The sequence below is a fragment of the Meriones unguiculatus genome, chromosome 14 (genome assembly GCF_030254825.1).
Source record: "Meriones unguiculatus strain TT.TT164.6M chromosome 14, Bangor_MerUng_6.1, whole genome shotgun sequence".
In the NCBI taxonomy this organism is placed as follows: domain Eukaryota; kingdom Metazoa; phylum Chordata; class Mammalia; order Rodentia; family Muridae; genus Meriones; species Meriones unguiculatus.
In genome coordinates, this window is record NC_083361.1 from 54,895,734 (window position 1) to 54,921,571 (window position 25,838).

The window sequence follows — 25,838 nt, forward strand, 5'->3', positions numbered from 1 at the left end:
TCCTGGGATGGTAAATCTCAAAGGACTGAAAAGTGTCTGAGGGGTAGATAAGCCTTTTCTTGGAGTGTCGGTGAGAGGCTCCTACAGAGAAGTAACTAAGGAGGGAGGGTCCCCCCTGGGGCTAGGAGCCTGTGTGAAATAAGAGAAAGGAAAAGGAGAAAGCCCCCGGAAGTACTGGCATTTTTCTCTCACTGCTTCCTGTCAGCCATGATGTAAGCAGAATCTGCTCCACCACTCTCCTGTCACCCTGGACCAAATCCTTTGAAACCATGAGCCAAGTAAATCTCCCTTTAGGTTGTCCGTATCAAGCATTCTGGCACAGTAATGAGAAAGCTAATGAATAGACGCACCGTAGGAAAACATACACTATCCTGCCCCCTCCTCTCCTTTGTTCTCCCCCTCTCCTCCCCCTTTACTTCTTTCTCTCTCATTTAGAAGTATGAACTAATGGGTATCAAAAATGAGGATGGTGGCTGCCTTCAGCAGGTAAAGTAACTGCGTTTTAAAAATTCTGTTATTTTTTTCAGTTCTGCCAGGTACTCTGGGAAATGTCCCACTTTCTCCCAACACCCATGTAAGGCCGTGCAACTCACCACCACCTACCATGAGAGGACCAGGGCTGGGTGTTTCAGGAAGCTGGCTTTACCCAGGTCTCAGCAGTAGAGTTAATATCTGGCCCCTTGCCATCAGAGCACAACCTTCTGCACTCTAGGCTATGCATCCCCAACCAAACATTAGCTTCTTATTCAACAGAAGATACGCCATGGTGTGCACGGCAAGAGAGTGGCAAGGGAGAGGTAAGTGATCCCATCTCACTGGATGGAAAAGCTGGAGCGGAAATGGAAGCAGTCTGTCCTTCAGCTTCTGGAATGGCAAGAGAGAGAAGGCAAGACACAGGCGCACTGATGACCTCTCTCCTAAATTTAGATTCTTCTCCAAGAATTCACCCACCTACGGCTCCTTTGCTCCCTGGACATTTTATACCTTCTGTGTGCTCATCCTGGACTCAGAGCTTGTTAGGGGCTCAAGTCAATGCTGTGTTTGTCCTGCAGCAGAAGCCACGCCCTCTGCCCAAATGGGGATATGTGAAGATCTTGGGATGGTCAACAAACAAGAGCTGATTTGGAAAAGAAAGAACTATTGATCTGAGAGAGTGAAAACCCAGAGAAAAGACATCTCATTTGCTCAGTACCTACAGCACAATATAAAATGCTCCAATCTGAAGATATGAAAGTTAAAAAATAATTCCTAGTCTGATGGTTGAGGTGATTATGGTTATAAATGCTAGGATATTAGAACATCCTGCAACACAGCAAATCTGCTTGGAACTGATTCCAAGGGAACGATTCCACATATTTAAAAACTTTATGCAAGACTGAGGGCACAGTTCAGTGGTACAGCATGTGCTAACAGGTGCTTAGCATGTGTGAGGCCACGGGGTTGATACCTGGCCCTGGAAAAGAAACTAAGTAAGAATGGGCTGGAGAGTATGTGTTCTTCAAGCATGAAGACCTGAGTTCAAATTGCCATCACCCACTTAAGAAAACCCAGGCTGAAGGGATGGCTCAGTGGTTAACAGCATGGCTGCTCTTCCACAGGACCTGAATTCATTTCTCAGCACCCACATGGCAGCTCACAACCAGATGTAACTCAGGTCAAGAGGATCCAACAGCCTCTTATGGCCACTGAGGGCACCAGACATGCATGGTGCACAAACATGCATGTAGGAAAACCACTCATACACATAATAAAATAAAATGCCCAGGCATGTCTGTGAGTGCCCGTAACTCCAGTGCCAAGAGAAGTAGACACTGAGAGCCCAGTGCTAGCTAGCCTAGCTGAAGCAGCGAGCTCCTGGCTTACATGTGCATGCGTGAACGTGCTCACTGCTGTATGATCTGATGCTTGTGACACTTAAAACAGCTGAAGCGTGCGAATGTGGACAACCTGCCACAGAGCACACAGGGAGCAGACATTACGAACATTTCTCAAGGTGGTCATTTTTACATGAAAGGATCTCAGATATATCTTCACAAAACTCTCTTCTCTATTTTCCAGAAATAGAAAAATGTTACCACTAAAATGACAAAGTTTCACAAAGTATGCTTTTTCAACTTAACACAGTTTCCGAACAGAAACCAGCTTCCTCGCGCGCAACAGAGGTAGGCAAAGGAAGGAAGAAAAAAACAAAACAAAACAGAAAATTGCACTATGTAAAACTTGGAGTAACAGAACTATAGTTAAGCTGTTAGAATGGGGTTCAAGCTCCAGGCTTGCCTTTTAGAGCTTCCCAGGGTTTGACAAGCATTTGGGAATATTTGAACTGACCCTTTTGTAGAATGAAACCTGTGAACGATTGGACCTAGGATAACACATAAGTCAATAAAAAGAACAGATACACATACAGAGAGGGCAGGCTCTTTCTTCCCACTCAGGTCCAAATGAGGCAGTTGTGTGTTTTCATTTCCTTGATGGCCCCCAGGTTTTCTTCCTTCCCTGGAAGAGTCTCCACCCTTCTCTGCTGGTTAGCATTCTCTGTCCAGAACTGACCACTGATGGGAGTCCCCAAAAGAAGACCAGTGGACTTTCCCTCTGGGCTTCCTTCTCCTTCCTCTCTCTCTGCACATGGTCTGGGCCAGATCCTACCCCCTTGGGAGGCTGTCTGCCCAGCATTTCCCTCAGGCCAGAACCACTCATTTGCCCCCCCCACACACACAACAGGCACCCACCAAAAGCTTCCTCAGTGCCCTCTGCATGCCAGGAGGGGTTCAGCTACAGCAGTGGTTCTCGACCTGTGGATCACAACCCTTTTGGTGGTCAAAGAACCCTTTTCTATAGGTGTTGCCTGAGACCATCAGAAATCACAGATATTTGTGTTACAATTCCTAACAGTAGCAAAATTATAGTTATGATGCATTGCCCACGTGGCACGCCTGGGTTGGCTACCCAGAGGCTATTTAAGCTGAGGGCTGGCTTTCCCCAGGGTCCGAGGATTGTTCAAGGTTCCTGAATAAACTGCACTGAAAAAACAAAAAAAGAAATAGCAATGAAAATAATTTCATGGTTGGGGCATCACAACATGAGAATCTGCATTAAAGGGTCAGGGCATTAGGAAGGCTGAGAACCACCTACATTTCACCTAACATGACCCAGGGACACAAGATTCTTCCCGTGAAGAGCAACAGCCATATGCTCAGGGCTTTTCTGGAACTTTACTTCCAAGAATAGCTTTACCGCCCACCGCACCATCATTTTCCCCTTTGCACCCCGAGTTAGGATGTTTCAGAATACTGTTTACAGGACTCATGACCCATCAAAAATTTCAAGATAATATTCTGGGGCTTTCCAGTTTATTCTAGGATCTGAAACTTAATTGTCTTCTTAGGAATACACAGCTGCAGACATATAAAGCACTCTCAAGGAAGGAGATCCACAAGAGAGCTCCAGAGAGGGACACAAGTGTGGGACCCCCCAAGCCACAACACACCCATCACTCCCACTCCTCTCCCCTGTCATTTGCACCCCTCTCTGGCTCCCTGACATGCTTTCATTGCTTCTCTTCTTCAGCCGCCAAACTAGAAGGACCAGTGGAACCTAGCTAGCTCAGAGGCTTTGTGGTCAGGGTCAAGAGGATGAAGATGTGGGAAATGTTTAGCACACTGCCTGACCCTTGCTGGGCTCTGGAGAAGCGCCATGCCATTGTCATTGGTAAAACTGAGTTAGGAATTTTGCCTCTCTAAAGAGACTATGGTGAGTCGGGCTAAAAAGTCAACCAACGAGCCTTACTTAGCACAAGATAGTGCTGGGGAGTAGAGATAAAGATGGGTTAAACCCCTAAGTGTCTACTCCAGAAGAGAGCAGCATGAGCCATAGCACGATTAGGCAGGCACTGCATGGAGCCGAAGCTCAATAAATGTTCAAGGAAGCTGGGTGTGGTGGCACATGCCTGTGATCCCAGCACTCAGGAGACTGAGCTATGAAGATTGTGACTTCAGCTCTGCTCTGGGAGGTAGAGTAAGATCTTGTCCTGACCCAACCCATGGGAAAAAGTCCCCACTCAAGGGAAAACAACCACCACTTCCCCAAACATTCTAAATGTGGAAACAAATCACCCTGACTGCTTACGCTGACAATGCCCTTCTCTTGCAAGGCTGCTTATGATACCCACAGAAAATCAACACCAGGAAGAAAAAGAAGGGAACCACAGACCAGTGAAAAGAATGTAACAAAATGGCACGAATAAATCTTTTTTATAATGTATTTTATTATTATTTTTAAAGATTCTTGTTTATTTTATGTATGAGTGCTCTATGTATCTGCATGCATGCTTGCATGCCAGAAGAAGGCATCAGATTCTAGTACAGATGGTTGTGAGCCACCATGTGTTTGCTGGGAATTGAACTCAGAACCTCTGGAGGAGCAAACAGTGCTGTTATCTATAGAGCCATCTCTCCAGCCCTATTGTTGTTTTTAAATTTAATGTCTGCATATCTGTATGTGTATATATACATATATATGTCTGCATATATATGTATGTATATATGAATGTATATCTGCACATGTGTGTGTTAAGCCAGAAGGGAGCAGCTGCACCTCAGAATCAGGAGTTATAGGTAGATGTGAGCTTCCTGATGGGTTCTGGGAACAAAACCCAGGTCTTTTGAAAAAGGAGCAAGTGCTCCCTATTACTCAGCCGTTTTTTTCCAGTCCAAGACCACTCTTTCCCATCCATAGTTACTTTCAATCTGAACGGATTAAAATTCCCAACCTAAAGGTAGAGATGCCTCAGTAGGTGAAAACTGAAAATGCTTTGCTGACCAGGAGGGACGCATGTGGCCTGAAAGCGAAGGGACAACAGCATTGTTTGTGAACAGGGACGGAAAGAGACTTTCAGTGTGGGAGAGGCAGCAGAAAGAGTGAGAGCCAGAGGGGGCAGAGGACACCAGCAGAACAAGGTCCTCCACATCAGCTGAGCAAACCTCACATGAGCTTGCTGAGATGTGAGCAACGGGCACAGGCCGCCACAGCCCGGCACAGGTGCTCTGATCACATGGTATGGCTTCCAGTTTAGCATTTCTATGGGACTCCTGAGCAAGTGTGTGAACAAGTGGGTCTCTGGTTCTTGTGTATTCTCTTGGGCCCTTTTCCTTCTACACGTCCAAATCTGACATGGAAGTTTTGCTTCATTTTGTTCTATTTTATTTTGTCATGTTTGGCTGTTATCGCTTAGACGCCCGTTCTTTTCTAATGAGAGACGGAAAGGGTACCGATCTGGATGGAAGGGAGGTGGGGGAGGAACTGAGAGGAGTGGGGGGAGGGGAAACTGTAATCAGGATATATTGTATGAGAAAAGAACCCATTTTCAATAAAAATGGAAAATAAAGAAATATACTTCTATTAGGCAAAACAGAAGGTTAGTAAAAATCTGTCCCAAGAAATTTATTTATTTATTTATTATACAACTGGATTATGGGAGGAGGGCTGTGAAACTTCGCCTTGCCGTGATAACACAGCTCTGGCACTCAGAACTCAAGCGACTGTGATTGCCTCCATGGGGCCTGCAGAAGACTGAGACCTTACATATTTGGTCAAAGGTCAGGGAGAAGTTCATAGGTCACCTTGCTCAAGGGAGCATAAGGCCAGAAGAAGGCTGCTGAAAGAGGAACTCATCATTTTTGTGCTGTTGTCACAGGTGAGTTACCCAAATTTCAGGGAATAACTTCACACCCTATGGTTAGGCCCAGTGGGTCACAGAGCAACAGCACAAACAAAGCAGGGAATGGGACTGGAACCTTGTGGGGGAGGAACTGATGGAGTAGAAAGAGGATGGGGGGGAGGAGAGAAACCGGTGACCAGACGATTGTATACATACATGAAACTGCCAAAGAATAAATTAATAAAGGGGAAAAATTACAGTCAATAAACTTGATGAATAGAGGTGCAAACATTCTCAACCAAATACTTGTAAATTGAATTTAACAGCATATAAAGAGATTACACCATGACCACTTGAGAGGGAAATTTATCCTTGGGTGCAAGGATGACTCAACATATGCTAAATGAGGACAGTGATGCCTTAACAGGTCCCCTAAGTGGACACATCAAAACCATCAGACAACAGCCAATGTGTTTTTGTGACAAAAAACTGTCAACAAGCTAGGAAGAGAAACAAAGAGCTTTAGCACAAAAAGTTCACATAGAGTGAGTTCACAGCCTACATCATACTCAACACTCTAAGACCAGAAATGGGACGTGGCTTCTCACACAGTAGAAGACCTAGCCAGATCAGTTGGGGGAGAATAAGAAATAAGAAGCACCCAGATCAAGAAGGATTTAAATGATCTCTGTAGATGGCAAACCACTACAGCTAACAAAAGATCCAGCATGGTTAAAGAATATGAGATCAACACACAGCAGTGCTCTGCATTCCTACACAACAACAGAAATAACTATCAGAAAGATAATTTAAAAAAAAAAAAAACATTTACAAAAACTACAAAAATATTGGAAGTAAACTTACCAAGATGTTGTAGGACAAAATTTGTTGTATGACAAAAAAAAAATCCGCTCTCCCCAGATAGCGAATCCCACAACAGACTGAAGTACGGCTAGCATCAAAGTCTGAGTTGGTGAACCAATGAATTCTACGGGGTTACTTACAGGAATATGGGTAGAGTTTACAGGAGCAGAAATGACTCAAAGATAGCTGCCTCACCGAAGCCCAACCCCTGCATGGGTGACAGCTCATAAAATCTGGGAAACCCGGAGCTCACTGCAGAGCCTGCAGGCAGCTCAACAGATTGAGCTTTTCAGGTGCCTCAGTTGGTCTAAACCTCATCCAGGGTAACTTGGCTGGTTTTTGCTTTTTACACGGAGTTGGTCGGGTCTCACGGTTTTTGCAGCTCAGCTTCCTTCTGAGAGAGACTCTCAGCCTTTTCTTGTTTATTCTGGCAAGGAGGGGCCTAGTGAATCTGGTCAGAAAGGACAGGGGAGAGGGGGAGAGGAGTTATAGCCTGAGTGAGCCATGAGAGACACAGTGTGAGAGAGCAAAATGGGGAGGGAGGCAGACAGGCAGAGAGAGAGAGGGACAGGTAGAGAATACAAGAGAAGAGGGAGGGGTGGCAGAACAGCTGCCTTTACCTGGCAGCTTCCAGGTTGTTAAACCACCTAGAGGCAGACTAGAGGGGCTGCCCGTATGCCAACATCTGCTGATCAACTTCTAGTAGCTGTTTTCTTCGTTACTGTCCTCAAACACCCAACAACACGTGATCTGAGGGAGGAAGGGTTGTTTGGGCTTCGTCTGGAGGGACGCAGCCCACAGTCCATCACTGTGGGGACGGCATGACACCAGGAGCGTGAAGCAAGTGGCCGGTCCCCTCCTATTCGAGTCAGGAAACAGAGCAGACAGCAAGTGCAGCCAGGCAATCACACACTAGTCCCACCCCAGTGACCCCCAGAGAGACACCATCTCCTGATGCTCCTATGACTTCTAAGCTACTCTATAAACTGGGGGCTGAGCGGTTAAACAACAGTCTCTGGGGACCTTTCAAACCACTACACAACTATTAGTTATACGATCATTATATTACTCAATATTACACTTATATTGCTCAACATTAATTTAAAATCCAAGGGAAGAGGAATACAATTACACCCTCATTATGATAGATAATAAACTCCCTTGTCTTATCAAATATCTGTAAAGCCAAGGAACACGCCCCATCAAAGGAATTGACTGGCATTTCTTTCCCTAGAATGGCACATCAGTTTCCAGTGTCTACTGATCATTTCTGTGATATGTGTGTGTGTGTGTGTGTGTGTGTGTGTGTGTCTAGGAACTAAAGTAACTCCTCACTCCTGATTTCCTTTCATGTAAAAATTGGAATGTCCTTTCCACGTTGTTTTTCAAGTGTTTTTTAGAGGAAGGAAGTTAGCTCTCAGCTAATGTGTGAAAACCAGTTTGTTCTCGCAATTTTCACACAGAAAGGTGCTCAGAATCAAATCAGTTCTAACTGTACATAGTCGGAGTTCTTAGTTTTCTCTCCCGTGATGCCCTGGTTTTGTGTTATGCTTTCAGAAAAAGACCTCTCTCGAAAACCATTTGAATTTAGCAACTTCCTGAGAATTTGGTTAGTTAAAGTTTACACCTAAATATGTGATTACTCTGAAACTGACTCTTGTGCAGAATTGAGGAAACAATACAGAATCTACGTCACTGACAAACAAACCCAGCAAAGCGAAATTGGTGTGCATCCTGACGCATCAGAGCCAGTCTTTGGTTCCTGCCTCTCTCAGGTCCTTCCTTTCTAGTTTTCAACCCTTCATAGTGGCAACATCGTACGGCTTCTGTCCTCCCACCCTCACCCCTCCCCATGTGAATTTTTCTATCTATTCTCACGGCTTTCTTTTTCTAGACAACATTTAGAGTATTTTTTCATGCTCTCCAAAGAAGTCCTGATGTTGTTTAAATTGTTCCTGCCCTGAATTGCAACACCAAATGTCTAGGGAACTGACACTATTAAGAGAATAATAGTAACACTTGTGTGTGTTTGCTCAACTGGTGGGCAGAGGCATGGGACATGGGTGCAAAGACAAGTCTTCTGCAACCAAGAACTCATCATTTAGTATGAGTTTTGATACATATAATAAGGAACATGATTTTAAAGATGAATTGATGGTTTTGTCAAAGAAATTAGATTTGAAAAGGGACCAATGATATTAAGTCATCCTAAGTATGATGATATTTGATTGATCTAAATAGTTTTTACGTCCAGAGTTTGAAGCTTTCTTTGGTAGGCCTTTGATTTATTTATTCTAGTTTTATACTTGGAAATTCACTTAACAAGGCAGGATTAAAAACAAAACAAAACAAAACAAAACAAAACAAAACAGAACAGAACAGACCCTCCCTTTTTCTTTTATATAGCCCTGTATACATTGAATGTTTCCTTTTTTTGTGTGTGTGTGCCTTCATGACATTTGACAGGGCATCTGATCTGTTAACAAGACATGCCATCTATAGGAGGGGGGCCTCAAACCTCACAGGAAAAGGTCTAAGGGGGCCCCTTAGAATTGAGGGGCAGAGGATATGAAGGGAGGACTCTAGCAGGTGTATAATCCACCCTTCCACTGCTAAACCAGGCCCTGCCCAGCTCATCACAAGAGAAGCGCATACCGAACAGATCCTGGGTTCTGAGGCACAGCTTAGTGACAGAACACATGTGTGCTATGCTATGTTCGAGGTCCTACACCGAGATAATTTTTCACATAGCAAATTGGGGGAACCCCCAGATTTGGAGCAAATGCTATGGTCTGGCCTATGGGAAAATGGGTAAGCGAAACACTGTTGAAGCTGGGGGGCAACAGGACACACACTCTTGGGGGCAATTTGCCAACATCTATCTGATTTTGAGAAGCATATGGCATTTTGTCACAACACTTTGGAATTCACTGTATGGATAGGCTCATTAACATCGGAATAGACAGCTAGGATTATATTTTATAGTAAATATTAGGAATAGTCCAATGTGTATTGACAAAGATTGCATATATAAAATGTGGTACATCTATTCGGTAGAATACTATACGGTTGTCAAAAAGAACATCAAATGTACAAATATATGAAACGGGTGAAACCCAGACAAGCATTTGCAATTAACTGTATTCTGTGTAAAAGAAGGCAAGAAACTATGTTTGTTTCACCTGTTTACATGAAAATTAATTCTGGAAGAAGGAAAGCTAGAGTTAAAGATGACACTTAAGAGTTTTGCATCATGTGATCGTATCATATATTCAAACAAGTACGTTCTGAAGTATTGTCAAGAGGTGTGTACTGGTGCTTTGGTCGGTGATGGCCGACGTTGATGATGACGGGCCGTGAGATGACACTGCGGGGGAGGATCCCTGTGGAGTTGGGTTACCACAGATGGTCTCGTGTGCAGGTGAATCTCCTGCAAAGCGCAGCACTCCATCATGCTTGGTGATGGGAATGATGCGTTGCTGCTTCACGTACTGTCCTGTCCTGTATGTCCTTACAGCATGCTCGCAGTACATAAAACTAGGGAAACAATCTGCTTTATCACCAGCAGCCCCGTAGACCTCATTCTTCCTGCATCGCTTGGTTATGTTATTTTCTTTCCTCATTAATCTCATGTTATTTTATTTAGTGTGGCCCTAGGAGCAATATGCTACACCGTAAATATGAGAGTTCACACACACACACACACACACACACACACACGTGTTTATGTGTGCAATGTGTAAATGTACATTACATTTATTTAGACAAAATATAACTTGGATACATATATGTATACACACAGAGAAAGATGCCAACAATCTAGGTGTGTATTTAGCTATAAATGCATGTGTGTAAGTCTGTGTAGCCTATGATGTTCACGTGAGAACAAATTTGCCTAATGGGCATTTCTCAGATGTGCGGCAGTCGTGAGGGAATGCTGACTGATGTCAGGGAGAAGACGTGAGGTCACCTATTCTTTCTTCCCTCCTCATCCTCGGAGACCCGCATCCTCAAGTTCAAACGGCAAAAACTGAGTCCAGCTGTCTTTCCACGACATGAACTTGGTTATCCACCTTCCTAATCCGAAAGCGAGGATGCAGCACAGGCTGAGATCAGGGTTTTGGAGTGTGGCTGCCTGAGACGGGCCATCCCTGACTTGTGGTTGTCACAGCAGTTTTCCAGTGCAGACTTACTGCCTTAGAGCAAACCCTGGCTGGCTGCCAGTAATGTGGGGACACTCTGTCTGTCTGTCTGTCTGTCTGTGTCTCTGTTTCTCTGTGTATCTCTGACTCCATCTCTGTGTGTGACTCTGTCACTCTATTTGTGTCTCTGCCTCTGTGTTTCTGTCTTTCTATCTTTCTGTGTATGTCTCTGTGTTTCTGTCTCTGTTTCTCTGTGTGTCTCTCTGTCTCTGTGTGTCTCTGTCTCCCTCTCTCTCTCTCATTATTAAACTGAAGCACACTCCAAGATTCTTTAGTAACCACAAATATCCCAAGAATGCTCCAGCTCTGCTCTTAAGGCCTGAAGCCCATCAACCCTGACTCACAGCCTCCCTTCTCTATCTTTATATGACTTACACCCAGGATGAATGGCCTGAGGCTGCACATTTGAGACAACATCTCTTGCAAACAAATGAGGGCAAAAAAGGCCAAGGAGGGGAAAAACTGCGCTTATTTCTAGCTAGGAATTTGTTTAAGGAATTAAAAAAAAATGAGTGAGAGAAAGGAATGTTGTCTTAGGAACAATTTAGAAAAAGAAGCTTCAGATAGCTTGGCAACTTCCTAAAGCCAGCATGTATTCATTTAAATTTGTATGAATTATTATGGCAGATAACACAGATAGGACAGTTTAGTTCTGCAGAGATTTTAGGGGATGAGAGAATTCAAGTATTATTTTGTGAATGTGGCAAACTTCAAACGAAAGAGATTAATGTCATTAATCTCCTTAAGTATTAGTGTTATCTTGGAGAGATGTGATGGCACATGTCTTTAACCCCAGCACTCAGCGGCCAGAGGCAGGCAGAGCTCTGTGAATTCAAGGGCAGCCTCTTCTTCAGAGTGAATTCTAGGACAGCCAGGGCTACACAGAGAGACTCTGGCTCAACAAAACCAAAAACCAAAACCAAAACAAACAAAACAGAAATAAGCAAAACAAAGGAAAGGAATGAGTACTTTCTTAACAACCTGAGTTCAGTCCTCAGGACCCACAGAATGGACGTTGAGAAGTTGGCAAGTTGCCCTCTGACCTCCAAATGCATGCTACGGCACATGTACCCACACACATACACAGAGTAAGAAATTTGACTTAAAAATTTAAGTAAAATTGTTCAAAAATACTCAAAAATCATATTAGTGCAAGAAAAGGACCAGATGTTGTGGAGCATGGGTTGGAGAAGGCTAGGGGTTCTCTGAGGTGCCCAGGCTGCCCACAGAAGCAGGAGAACTGAGGGCTGCTGGGAGGGGGACATAGAGAGGGACCCTAGTGGGAAGGAGCCTGTGGTTTAGTCCAGCGTGTGCCGGACAGCGGGAACAAAGAGCTCTGTCCCATTTTCACTAAAGAAGGTGAGTGGGAGGTGGGACCTGACAGACCTGCACAGGAGACAGGCTCTGGGTCTGCTACAGTCTGCTTGCCTCCTACCTGCAGGCTGTCAGGACTGATACTGAGCGCACAGAAATCCATAAGGAATCTCAAACACAAAGACCGACACCCAACCAGACAGCCACAACAGCTCTGTAATCTGGAATATCAAGCAGAGGATGTAGTCACAAAGAGGATAGAAGAGGAAACAAAGAGACATGGAGGGTACAGCTGGCCCCAGCTGTATGCACTCACAGTGAGTGCAAGACTGCCCTTCCCTTCCACACCAGTATCTGCAGGAGCTCAACCTGTTTTTATAAAATGATGTAACATGTACATGTGGCCCAAAGTATCACTATCATAGATTACATATGACTCAATACTATATACAATTGTTCTATGGGAAGACTGATAAGAACGAAGTCTGAAAACATTCTGTACAGAGGTCATACTTTTTTGACAATTTTGTTTGACCGTTAGTTAGTTGAATGAACAAATGGAGGCTGTGGATCGGGAAGGAACTCATGTGGGCTCCTTTTTTAGCAAAACAAGTCTTCAATGGACTTGTAGAGGGATGGCTTGCTGGTCATGAACACTAGCTGTTCTTACAGAGGATCTAGGTCCAATTCCCAGCACTCATTATGGTGGATTGCAACAGCCTATAATTCCAGCCCCAAGGGATCTGATACCCTCTTCTGGTTTCCCTGAGGCACCAGGTTTGCATGTGGCATACAGACATACATTCAGACAAAACACTTATATGCCTAAAATAATAAATAAGTAAACTCTCAAAAAAAAATCAAATACAACTTAAAAATTTAAGAAGTGTCTCATCTAACTTAAGAATATAATCTAACCAGTGAGAATAATTCCCAAACTGAATAAGACAAAAAAGTGTTAAAATACTAGGCAAGAAATTAAAAATGGTAGTGGGAAATGGAAGAGGAGGAGGAGGTGGAAGAAGAGAATGCAAAATATAAAGAAAAGGGAAAAAAAAGCCAAAGTCAGTTCTTTTAAAGGAGTAATAAAATAAAGTCTTATTTTTTTTAAATATGCATCAGTGTTTTGCTTGCATGTATGTCTGTGTGAAGGTGTCAGATCCCCTGGAACAGGAGTTACAGACAGTTGTGAGCTGTCATGTGGGTACTGGGAATTGAACCTGGGTCCTCTGGAAGAGCAGTCAGTGCTCTTAACCTCTGAGCCATCTCTCTAGCCCTTGAAATAAAGTCTTTAAAAAGACTAATTAACCAATATTGAGACATAGAAGCCAAGGGATGGGATAGAGGGAGGTGGGAGGGGTACAAACATGAGGCATCGAAAGCAGCAGCTCAAGCAAGACAAAGCACTCACTAAAGAATTAGAAGAAAATCATGAGATCAGCCAAGAAGAATGGGACTCCTTGGAGAGGTAGCAGGTTGCAGGTTCAGGATGTGGAAAGGACAACCTGGACTCTGGTGGCCAGAGTAAGAAAGCAGGTGCCATTAGACAGATGGTTTGTGCCAAGTACAGAGGAACCAGCCTAAGGGGCCTAGTGGCCAAAGAGGAACAGTTCAGCTCATAGTGATACTGAGAGGGTAAAGCCCTCATTATGTACCCTTCATCATGTGAAGGGTACTCAGGAACTGACTCAGGCTAGAGGAACAAACAGAAAAACAGCAGAACAGAGGTCTTGACATTCCCCTATAGCTGGAATCAAAGGAACCACAGGTCCATGGTGGACAGAAAGAAGATGTTCATATAGAGATGACTTTCTGCTGACATCTGAAGAAGGAAAGGCTTTAGGCACCCTTTGCTCTTGTTGAGACAGGTTCTCATGTAGCCCAGGTTGACCTCAACTCACTATGTGGCCTAGATAACCTTGAACTTCTAATCTTCCTGCCTCTGATTCCTGGGTGCTCAGATTATGTGTGCTCATCATCACACCTGGTTTCATGCAGAACTGGAGACAGAATCCAGGACTTCACACATGGTAGGGAAAGATTTTACCAATTGAGTTACAGCAGGAAAAGGGTTAACTGTTTTGTAAACCTGAATGCAATAACTGATCCAAGCAACAATGAATGAATGAGCTGAAACCACTAGGTGAAAACTGGAAAACCCATCAGGACCTTAATAATGAATATCAAGTTGATATCAGTTAAAATCTCTGGAAAAATCTAAATATCAAAGACAGACACAAGACGAGACATTCTTTGATTCCTGAGGCAAAGTAGGAGGGACAAACACAGATGATCTGGTCCCCTTGCCAACAAATCTCCTGAAATCTAATCAGCCCTCCGGGTCCAAAGAAAGCACAGAGAAGAGAGGAACACGCCAGGCCACACACAAGAATGCAAAGCCCAAATCCAGACAGTGGGAACTGCCAAGGATTCTGTGGCTTTATCAGCAATGAAATCTCACACAAAAAGGAAATGAGGGAGAAAACAGAAGTTAGGAGTCTTGGGACAGTGTTGAGCCACAAAACACAGAGATAATGACCCAGCCAACTGGAAAACAATAATAAAGACAAGCTAGTAGACAACAAGGCCCACTTGAATATTGACCAGATAGTATTATGATTTTTAGAAAAATTTTAAAGTATGAATGTGATATGCTGTGAATGTTGTTTTTAGACTTCTGAAGACATATATCTGTGTGTAGGTCTCAGTCACCTGGAGAGAGGGAGACCATTTACAGATCAAGACTGGCTATGTATTTAATCAGCTGAAGCCATGTGATGGACACAATGGAGTTTATTATATTAGTCTCCTTCATTGTGTGATGAGTTCAAAACTCCCACAAGACAAAAAAAAAATTAAAGGGATATAAAGCATAAAATTTTGCATGGAGCTAAAGTCTTGTGAAGGAGAAAGTCGCCATTTGTGAGTGTAAGCCTTAGAAAGTATGGCTCCTCTCGTCCAAATACTAACCAGTGGCCCAAGCCCGCTTAGCTTCCAAAATCAGATGAGAACTGACAGTGTCCGGGTGGCATGCAGTAGACAGAACCTGTGGTTTCCGAGGTTAAAAAATAACAAGGGGAACTGAGCATCTGCCAGTTCTTTGGAAGAAAAGGAAACTAGAAGAGGAGGAGGGGGTGGGAAGGTGGGAAGGCAAGGTTTTCATTGTATTTTCTTTTATGCTTTTGACTTTTATGTCAAGAGTAACAATTAAAAAATATCTGTTTGACTCTTGATGCCACTATGCTAAAACGCTGGAAAATTATATAGACAGAATCAAATTAAGAAATAGAAGGTTTTAATATACCTATAACTAAAGAGAAGCAAGAGTCAAAACCAATCTGTCTTTTAAAAAAAAAAGCCCAAATAGCAAATTCATAAATGCCCAAGTAGGCAAAATATTATATGTCTTTCTTTAGAAACTGTAGTACACACAGTCAGCCGCTGGCATCTACAGCGGTTGCTCCAGGCTCCTTCTGGATGGCAAAACAGACAGGTGATACAGCCTTTATGTAAATAGTGTTGTAGGCTATTTGCATAGCACTTATGCACATCCTCCTGAATACTTTAAATCGTCTCAAAATGACTTACAGTAACTAAAAATAACTATCTAATGATGATTTGTCATATTAAAGATAACCACTATGTTCTGTCCTTTCTCCTCTGCAGAAATGGAACCTGTTAACTATGTAAGCTCAATCCGACCTTGCTTCCTGACTTCTTTTAACTGGTGGGAGATGGCCAAAGTGATACTGCTGCTCCAGTTCTGGATTCGAGCCTCCTGAAAGCCTAGAAACTTCTACCACTGAACTCCGGAACTTTCAACTGCACGCTGTGAGGAGCCTGGGGCTGTGTGACTGGGTAACAAGAGGACATGGTAAAGAGAGCAAAGTAACACAGGGGGACATTGAGGAGCCGGACACGTGGGTGAAGCAAGAAGAACCACATCTTAGCCGAGCCCCACCCAGCCTCTTGACCCAGACTCCTTAGTTCTTGCTTACTGTACTTCCTCCCCGAATTCTAAGCATTAGAAAGGTTAACTCTGATTTCCCAAGTCTGGCTTTAACATACTGTGCAGTGAATAAATTCTCGAAGGAATGAGGGCTAGGCCCGTCATTCTCTGTTGTTTTTAGTATATTCCACACGTTTGTTCTACCTTCTCACGGCTCCCGCCTTCTGGTCAACCAGGAAAACCTCAGGGCTAATACCATCTGCACGTGTAGTTTAAAGGAAAACCTCAGTGCCAGACATGGATTACCTCCTTACCAGTTACTGGTCAGGAAGGCTCCAGAGGTACCTCAGACAACTCAGGCTATTGCCATTGCCCTTGGTTGCCCATCATAAATAGACGGTAGGAACCTACATGAAGACACCACATGTTTCAGGATGCAAAGAAATCAGTCTTGGACTGATCAGGAAGTTCTTCCTGATGACTAGCTTTCGTAGCGTTGGAAGGCATTGTGTAGGCTGCTGGGGAGAAGAGTCATCCACGGTCTCACTCATAGCTAGACCTTTTCACGCTACGTCACTGACCTCTCCTAGGCAAGCTTTGCCCATTGGTACGACAGCAATGTGACTGTTTATGGGGGCAGATAACCTTTCTCTTGATTGGATTTGAGGCCTGTTTTTTAGGAGCAAATTCAAGCTTTTTACTGTAATCTCTCTCTAGGGAAGTCATAAGCCCTAGGGGAGTCCCTGCTGATGCTGTTTTGTTAGATGGTTGTGTTGCGAACCTCCTTCTAGCTATTTCTCGTTTTGTTCATAGACTGTTCCTCCCAGTCTTGTCAGGGAAGCTTCTTATGTTATTGGTACTGCTTAACACAGATACACACTGCTGCTCAAAGTGCTGCGAATAGCTGTGAGTGCCCAGCTGTGGAAAGAATGTAAGATTAGAGGATGGGAAAAATGCTTTGGGATAGATCACACAATTAGGGGTCTACCTAGGATTTATTGCAGATATGTTAATTTTTTAATACATTTAACATCTAAAAGATAAACAACCAAGAAAACATTACAATAGTTGGTACTAAAATAAAATAACTTCCAGTTAGAGTTCCCTGGAAGATTCAAGGACATACCACACTTATAACGGGGGAACAGAATATGTGGACAGGACAGTGAAAGATAGGAAAGGGCTTTTGGAAATTAGGCACAAGACAAGCCAGGAGCTGGGACTTGTGCTTGTAATTCTAGTACTTAGGGTGATGAGGCAGGAGACTTTCCATGAGTTCTAGGCCAGCCTGAGCTACCTAGTGACTTCTAGGCTGGCCCAATGTGCAGAGTGTTACCCTTTATTTAGATAGCTACATAAATAATTAAACAAACAAACAACAAGAGCATGTGCCAAATCAAATTGACACTTTAACTAAGAGGAGTTCCACTTAAATAGACAAAAGGGAGAGGAAGAGAACAGTATTGAAGACATTTCCAAGCTTGGAAGGAATGTACACTTGGCCCATCCATCGCCAACAAGCATGATGAAAAAGGACCCTCACCTGAGCGTAAGTTGTTATACTTCAGAATACTGAGGCCTTCGTGGAAGAGTCCAATGTGTTCAAGAGGAAAAGAGGGAGACGGATGCAGCAGAACAATGAGAGGCAAAACACATCAAAGAACAAGAGCCAGCTCTTCCAAACCCAGAAGGCCAGTGGGGCAAGCAGGTCCTCAGGGGAGGCCAAAGTGAAGATGCCTCCTGGAACACAATCCCATGGGTATCTCCCTCAAAGCCTTTCTTAAGAACTTTCTTGCTGCAAAGTTCTGTTTGACTCTAGTCAAACATCCCAAAGCGAGAATTCAGGAGAAGGAAGGAAAACGCAGGGTGCACATACCAGGGCCTCAGGATAAAGCTACTGCTGAGTCTCCAGGCAGGAGCCCTAGCAGTGGGAACATGTCATAAAACCACACGTGCGCCCTGGAGATGACTCAGTGACAACAGGATAAACCCTGATTGAAATGTAATATTCAGAGATGCTTATGGTTAGAAGTCCACAGAGCTGTCTTGAAGGACCAGGGAGAGAGGGGCAAGCATATTCTCCAAATAAAAAAATGGTAGTTACCCAAAGGAAAAACCCAGGACCAGGGCACGAGGCCATTTTGGCAGCAGACACCAGGACAGGGCTTGTTCTTTGGTCTTCCTATATCGTGGCTCCCTGTGTCCTAGAGGTCTCTGGCCAGGGGCACATGGGACTTTGAAAATGTTTAATGCCCTTACTCTGTAAGTCCACAATTCTGCCAGGGCACACACTCAACTGTTATAACAAGCAAAATGTAGAGTCTACAATAGTGGTTCTCAATCTCTGGGTTGAGAGCCCTTTTAGGGGTTGCCTAAGACCATTGGAAAACACAAATATTTACATTACAATTCATAACAGTAACAAAATTACAGTTATGAAGTATCAACAAAATTAATTATATGGTTGGAGGTTGCCACAACATGAGGAAATGCATTAAAGGGTCACAGCATTAGGAGGGTTGAGAGCCCCTGGTCTAGAGATACTTTACCAAGGGAGTGGTGAAAGAACAGGCCTGTATTTATGTATACGGCCCACGTGGAGTAGACTTGGACATGGCTCAGGTAAAAAAGCTGCATGTTTAACGTGCAAGATTGATGGGGCTGGGAAGATAGCTGAGGCATAGCATATACTGGCTGAGCATGCGTGAGGCCCTGGGTAAGATTCTAGGCCCACAAAAAAAGTGCAACTGAACACTGTATGTGTCAAGCCAGAAGAGTGGGTATGCATGTGTGAGTACGTGTGCATGTGATCAAGAAATTAGGGCGCATACCTTCAGCTGATGGTGCTCAGCCTTAGACAAGGTGAGAAGCGTCAACAGGTACCACGGCTCTCCCTGCATTGTTTCCACCCCTTGCAAGTATGAATGGAATTGCATACAGATACCTGTTTCCCTTAACGTTTAAGAAGGAACGGGGCCTGGGAGAACGTTCTCTGCCTGGCAAGCCTCGGTTTGTTTGCCTCTTATGTTGGAATCCAGGGGTGCTGCTGGTATCTGCACAGAGGCGGGAGCAGTCTTGTTTATCCTGCTTGAGGCTGGGGCAGGAGTGGGCAGCCTGAGGGCCCTTCAGACCTCCTCCCACCCGGCACCATTATAGAACCAGCACCTGCTTCTTCACCACTAAGCCCCATAAGGTGTGGCCACCTGCAGCATCCACTTATCTCTGGGTGCTCACACAACCATTTAAGTCCAGAACCGGTTTCTGGCAGGAACCTCAGCGTCATTCTTGCCGTTTTTGTATTCAAATTCCAACCTCAAATTGTCACCATTGCACAATTCTATATTTACAACAGACCACAAGCTCTCGGGCCTTTAAATATCTTTGAGTCTTTGAAATGCTCACAGTGTCACAGAAGTTAAGTATTTTCATTTTGTTTCTCCTGAAAGGGCCAGGTAAATATTAGGACACTCTTGGTAACTACCCTTGGTTCCTGAATAATGGACAAGAGCCCAGAAGGTCCAACTTTAGTAGAAACTGGAAAAATCAAACTGAAATCCGAAACCATCCACATATCTAAAATACAGTGTCTAAGTGAACTACTGTGTGATTCTTTCCAAAACATCGGAACTAGGAGCTCAGGGACAGCATACTGCTTGATAAGTCAGCTTCCGTTTTGTAGCTTCTACCCTCTGAGCATGGTGGTTAAAGAGCAGCAGGATAGATTAAAGATAGGGTGGCCTGGGTGGTGAATGATGCACCTTCAGAGGCTGAAGGACTTCAGCTTACCATGGGGTCATGTCCTGATAACTCACCACAAATGGGAACCATGTCCAGTGGGAAGCATTTCCAGGGCACATAAGCTGTGGAACATCCCGACTGAGCAACACAGCCTTTTAGACAGCCAATTGTTTCCCTTGAAACTCAGTTGCCCACTGGGGGGCTGAGGCATTCTGGGAGAGAACTGGATCAGAAACCAAAAGCCCAGGAAAAAGATAAAATCAGAATGCTGATCCTGGTTCCCACAACTTGGTACCTCAGAATGTGCATGACATTCACACCCTGGAGTTTAGGTTTATACATTATGAAGTAAGGAATCCATGGCTGGAGGACTGGAGAGTTTCATTTTTAAAAAGGTAGCTCACATGGATCAGGAATCCAAACAGAGGCATGAAAGCCCTTGTTCTTGTGCCTGGGCATCTCTATGCTCACAGGAGCATGGGTGGCTGGAGTGAACATCTCTGCTGGCTGCAGAATGCATGACAATTGGCCCTGGGTTGTGCCTCGTCACAGAGGCCATCAGGTAGAGCTGTTCTGCCCACCCACGCTGGGGGTGAGACAGCAGGGAGCAAGTACAGATTAAGGAAGGGTGTGTGTGTGCTAAGGCTTTGAGTGAGCTACCACCTTCAGCCTCTGGCCTCTCAGAATGGGGAGAGGGCATGTAGGAGCCCTGTCTAGAACCCTCACCTGGCAGGCTGGAGGAGGTGGGAACTGCTCTTTCTCTGCACTCAGGTAGCCACAGGCTAAGGACTGGTCCACAGACAGAGACTGGAAAAAGGCTAAGGACTATGGCGGCAGAACATGTTACAGAGACTGCTCTTCAGGGCAGCTGGAAGGCTTGGCCTTAGAGGGAATCAGCAAGGAGAGCCAGGTATTGGCTTTTAGCAGGAAGGGCATCTAGTTTCCAAAGAAAGAGCCGAAGGGAGTGAAGTTGCCCTACCGAGCGGAGCTGGTGGATGGCAGGATACACCACTCCCTATCCACACCCTGCCCGCAAGCATCCATTTCCTAAGAAGGCCTGGTGTCGTTGGCTGGCTAGTCAGCTCCCTATGGCTGCAAGTGAGCAAGTCTGGACAAACGGTTAAGTGAGGCCTGACCTCACTGAGCCTCAGAGCTTACATAGCTGGCCTGAGCTTTGTAGGAATGAGGTCCATCTGAACTAACTGCCACCCGCATGGACTGACCATAACCAAGTAGGCCGTCTCCCAGCCATTCTTATTTTGCCCCCTTGGTAAGACACTGCTTTCTCGACCCTCAACATGCTTCCTGGAGAGGGTCTGTGTGGACCTGCAGTCAGGTGGGAGAAGGTGACTCCGCTGACCGTGACCTAGCTAGAAAAACTATGTGTCCACGCACCCCACACAGCCCATCAGAGTGTTATTGGATACTGATGTGTGAAGCATGCAGGCTGACGTGTGTCTATTTCCTTCTTCCTGGAAGGCAAGGTGAGTCCCCTTTTGGGCAAACCGCATGGTTATAGTAACATGGCAGATAACTTAGGCATACTTTTAAAACCCAGAGGAGGGGGAGGGGAAAGAGAGAGAGAGAGAGAGAGAGAGAGAGAGAGAGAGAGAGAGAGAGAACAAGATATTTTCTATTTCAAGCAGCTATGTAACAACCTGAGGTTTGAAGACCCCCTGGAATGTTCCATCTTCTTTGGTCCGTGCTGGGTATGGCAGGTGGTAGCTGTTTCAGCACTTTCAGGGCCGAGGGCACGACCCTCACACAAAGATGGGTTCCCTTCCCATGCCTTCAGCTGGTAGGAGAGGCCGCCTTATCTGGGAGTTTCCCAGCTGATCTACTTTCCCGGGTGCCTCGCCTCAACTAGTAGAGCAGGTTTTTCCACTCTAGCTGGTATGGGCACTCAGAACATTTAATGTCAGGTTTGCCAAGGGAATCTGTGTAGCTGCTAGATTCCAGCAGGTATGGCTTAGCAAAAGGCTTGCCGTTCCTCCTGCCAATCAACACGTTTGAAATCCACCAAATCGTTCTAACATGCATCCTCCGCCTCCTCAGAGCTCCCCTCTCATAGTCTCATGAGACTAAGGCACGACACACCTTCCCGGCTCACATCTGTGCTGCCAGGACTCATAGTGGGCACACAGACCACCTGCCAGGAGGCCACAGTTGTATCTGTGCTTGCACATGCATGAGCTCTAAAACCATCCTAAACACACACAAGTCAAAATAGGTAGGGGCTGTGCAAAAGCACACAAAGCAGTAAATACAAGGCATAAAATGCCATGTCCAAAGAACTCTGGAGTTTAAGCAATGTGTTCAGTTACATAGTCTTTTTCAAAACCATTCATACAAGTATAAAGAATTCATTTGTTTTAAAACATGTTATTTTCTAGGGACTTTTCAAAAACGGAGAGCTGCCCCTGTGTAATTTGGGAATTACTGGTTTTCCTTCTGGCAGCCAGCCTTCCTTAGCCAGGGCTGCAAAATAGGTCTGGAGCAGTCAGTCTTCCCTGACATGAGGCTGGTAGATGCAGCTGGGAGAAGAGCTGAAAATTAAGGCTCTTCTTGTCCTCAGAATGTCTCAGGGGTGGGGTGGGGAGCAGGAAGGAACAACTCATCTTTAAGAATGTCTCCAAACCCAAAGTGGACCCTGAAGAGCACTCAGCTGCAGGTGAACTGGGCCTACTATCATCTATCCACCAGAAAGACATTGGTGGAAAACAGGGCAGCAAAGCACATTTGATCTGGGGTGTGAGTCTCAGGTATGCAGGCTTATTGCTAATCACAAAACATAAGAAACAGCAACTGGCAGAGAGCAGGTGAGCTTGCCTGGTTGTAGCTCAGCAGTAGAAAACCTGCCTAGCATGCACAAGACCCTCACTTCAGTCTTAACCCCTAACAACAAAGGCAAACAACTTGAAAATGTATTCTTCTGGGTTTGCAAAAGTAACACAGGACAAAACAAAAAGTGAGGTATTTATTGCAGAGGACAAAGACTGCAGACAGGCAAAGTGCGGTGTCTGCAATCCAAACTCAAACACCACCCCTTGACATCCGTCAGCCATCTCTTGGCTGTGGTCTTGGTGTGTGTATACAGACAGCCCCTGACTTATCTGGCTTTCACTTAAGATTTTGTGACTTCATAATAGTGCAACAGTATATGCACACAAACTCTCTGTTTCCCACACACAGTGTAGTATTCAGTCAAGTGCATGAGGTATCTGGGACTTTATTATAAACTAGGCTGTGTGTGAGCTGACCGGCCGTCTCAGGAGAGTGCAGGTGCTCTGGGTACAGAAAAGGCCGTCTTGCTGAATGAATGAGGCAGACTTGATGTGTGCTTGAGTACGAAATTTTCAGTTTTTGATGGGCTCATCAGGAAATAATGGCACCATACCTTAATTTGGTATTTATAGTCTGTGAAAATGAAATCTACCAAGTGAAGTTTTAAAAGTGGGCTCTGCAGAGTCCGGGGAAAGTGGCCTTTGAAATTAATAAAGTATGTTTAGATCTGAAAGTGAGAGTTTTAGGCTCAGCCCTGCTGCTACCACCTGGGGAGCCTTTAAACTCTCAGGGTATGGGTGTATATGTTGGTAGCTTCTTTACAAATGTTAGCAAGAGGATTTGACTATTGGAATTCCTTGACACACAGATTTCCTTGACATACTGTGTGTAATTTTGTACACCCAGAGACACAGGATCAATGTCCCAGTGAAATAACTGCAGCTCCTTTTCTTTTACCTTCAACTCCGTGTATCTGGAATTTGTGCTAAATACCTACTTCAGCCTCAGGGCTTTTCCAGATGTCACTGATGTCATGTCTCCAACAGCAAACCTCTCTGTACTTAGTGGAAACTGTGTCAGTCTGTCAGGCTTCATGCAATTCCTTACGTTATTCAAACAGGAGTGGTGGGTGGGCCTGAGATTTTCATTGTGGAAAAGAGGCCTCTGGGGGCCAAAAGGTCTCCAAGATCACGTCCATCAGGGAGAAGGGACCAACTAAGGAACAGAATGTAAGTCAGACGCAGACCTTCAGAGGAGAGAATGAAGGGCTAGGGAGGAACCGTGCCCCTGTGGGTGCATGGTAATGTTTTTTCCAGCTTTTATCTGTTTTATCACAAGCACACAGGTAGGGCTGGTCTCGGGTTTGTACAGTGCCCATCTTGCCCAAGTCCCTGGGAACTCTAATGAATGATGGGGGATTTAGGAGGACCAAATGCACCGTACCAGCTATACATTATTATACTAATATATTAAGCATTATAAAATCATAGCAACTGTTATTAAATTATATTAATATGTGTGTTACATTATTATGTATGTATATAACTGTGTGTGTGTGTGTGCACCCAGGCACATGTGAAGGTCAGAGGACAACTTTCAGGAGGTGGTTGTCGCCTTCCACCATATGTGTCCAAGGGAGATTATCCGGCGGGGTTGTACGTTAGATTGCTAAGTTGTCACGTTCACTGAGTTGTGAGTTTCCTGAGACGTTGGCTCTGGAAGCAGGACTGCTTCCGCTCACACATTACATCTAAGAGTGTTTGTCTGAAGCTGTCCTTCAACGGTCCTTGTGTGGTGATAGGCTGCCCGCTCCCTAATACTGTGAGAAGGGGAAGAGAACAGCAAACAGTCCGGGTAAAAGCATCGTCCCCCAGCAATTGCTACCCTTCACTATTCAGTGGTGAACAGTTCCCAATGGATAGCACTGTTTATCCCATGATATTCGGCGCCTGCAGGGCGACAGAGAGCTCAGCTTCCCCAGCCAGTTTCCGCTGGATGTCGTGAGTACCTGCTTTGATGCTATCTGTTGTTATTTGTTCTTTTAACAAATAACTTAGCTGAGGGAACCCTGCCCTGCCCAGACTCTCTCACCTGAGAACACCAGCTCTCTGCCTTAAAGAGGCTCCCCAGTTGATTTCTGTTGGATGTTTTGAGATTTGATGATGTTTTGCTATTATCTCTCTCTCTCTCTCTCTCTCTCTCTCTCTCTCTCTCTCTCTCTACCTATCATCTACCTTACTACATATCTATTTTCTACTTAGTATTTATTCTTTTACTTGGGCTTGCTCTCTACTTAATACTTATAATTTTTTTTTAGAACAGAAAACATGACTATCATAGATCATTCTCCAAACTGTACGTAACTGTTGGCAAGCACCTTTATCCCTGATCTCACGGGACCGGAGTTCATTTTATGAAGATTCCCAGGGAACACATGCATACAACTCCAGAAACACTGCTCTATACAATGCTGCGGATGACCCTTGGCCCCAGCTGCATACAAGAAGCCAGAGGGAGCCTCTGAAACCAGCCTGTTCCTGGCCCCTCCCGTAAGGACAATGGTCTTGTGGGTCTGGATGGTCTCTGGATATTGGTTGTTTGAGAAGATCCTTGGTGGTTCTGACAGCAAGGGTGGAGAAGCACACATTGAGATCACGAATCCTTGACTAGGAAAGGGATGGGCAGATTCCTCCTCAGGGCTTTATTGGGCATCATAGCCATTTGCCCAGAAAGCTCTCTTGCCCAAAAGCCCCTGGTCTCATATTTATTCCTATCTTCATCCTCAGAAGAGCTAAAAGGAGTAGCAGGAGGGATGATGGAGCAGAGTTCCCTGGAGAGGAAGAGATACTACCCCAGCAGGGGACAACATTCTACCGCCCATGCCGCCCTAATCTCACTCTCAAAGCAAGGTCTTACTAATTAAACCATCAGAGAATGATGTACTTCTGGGGTGAAAAGAAAGTCAAACCCTCTGAGACATTTAGTGTCAGGCCTTGTCAGAAAGAAAAAAATGTAATTTGATTTCTGTGCAAAGAAACATCACCCTGGTTGGCTCCTGGATATTTAAGATGGAGAAAAACAATAACAAAACCAAAATCCCAAAGCAAACCAGAACAGCACACTGAACAAATATCTGCTAAGCTAGCTCTCAACCATGGCTATGGCTGAGAACACACACATACAGCCTTACACCAACATGTGGCCCTGTCAGAATATGCATGAAAACCTATCATTTTAAGAACTAGAGTTCTAGGGATAAGACAGGGTACAAACAGCAGTTCTGTGAGTTTATGAGTTGTTGACCTAAACAAGTTTCTTTCCTTTTCTCTTT

At 44.7% G+C, this 25,838-nt stretch overlaps 1 protein-coding gene and 1 non-coding gene across 3 annotated transcripts in view; one reads left to right on the plus strand and one right to left on the minus strand.

The window, feature by feature from the left end:
- Lrrk1 (leucine rich repeat kinase 1) overlaps positions 1-25,838 on the minus strand; it is a 136,026-nt gene that overhangs the window by 102,032 nt on the left and 8,156 nt on the right. The window contains exon 1 of one of the 2 annotated variants that reach the window (XM_060367294.1): positions 21,382-21,604. The exons of the other annotated variant lie outside the window; for it this stretch is intronic. The gene's annotated coding sequence lies outside the window, so the exon portion shown is untranslated. Of the gene's footprint in view, positions 1-21,381; positions 21,605-25,838 lie in introns of those variants that run through there. 2 annotated transcript variants of the gene reach the window in all.
- Positions 8,535-8,657, plus strand: LOC132647583 (small nucleolar RNA SNORA40). Its single transcript, XR_009585931.1, has one exon. It is a non-coding gene; the product is annotated as a small nucleolar RNA SNORA40 (small nucleolar RNA).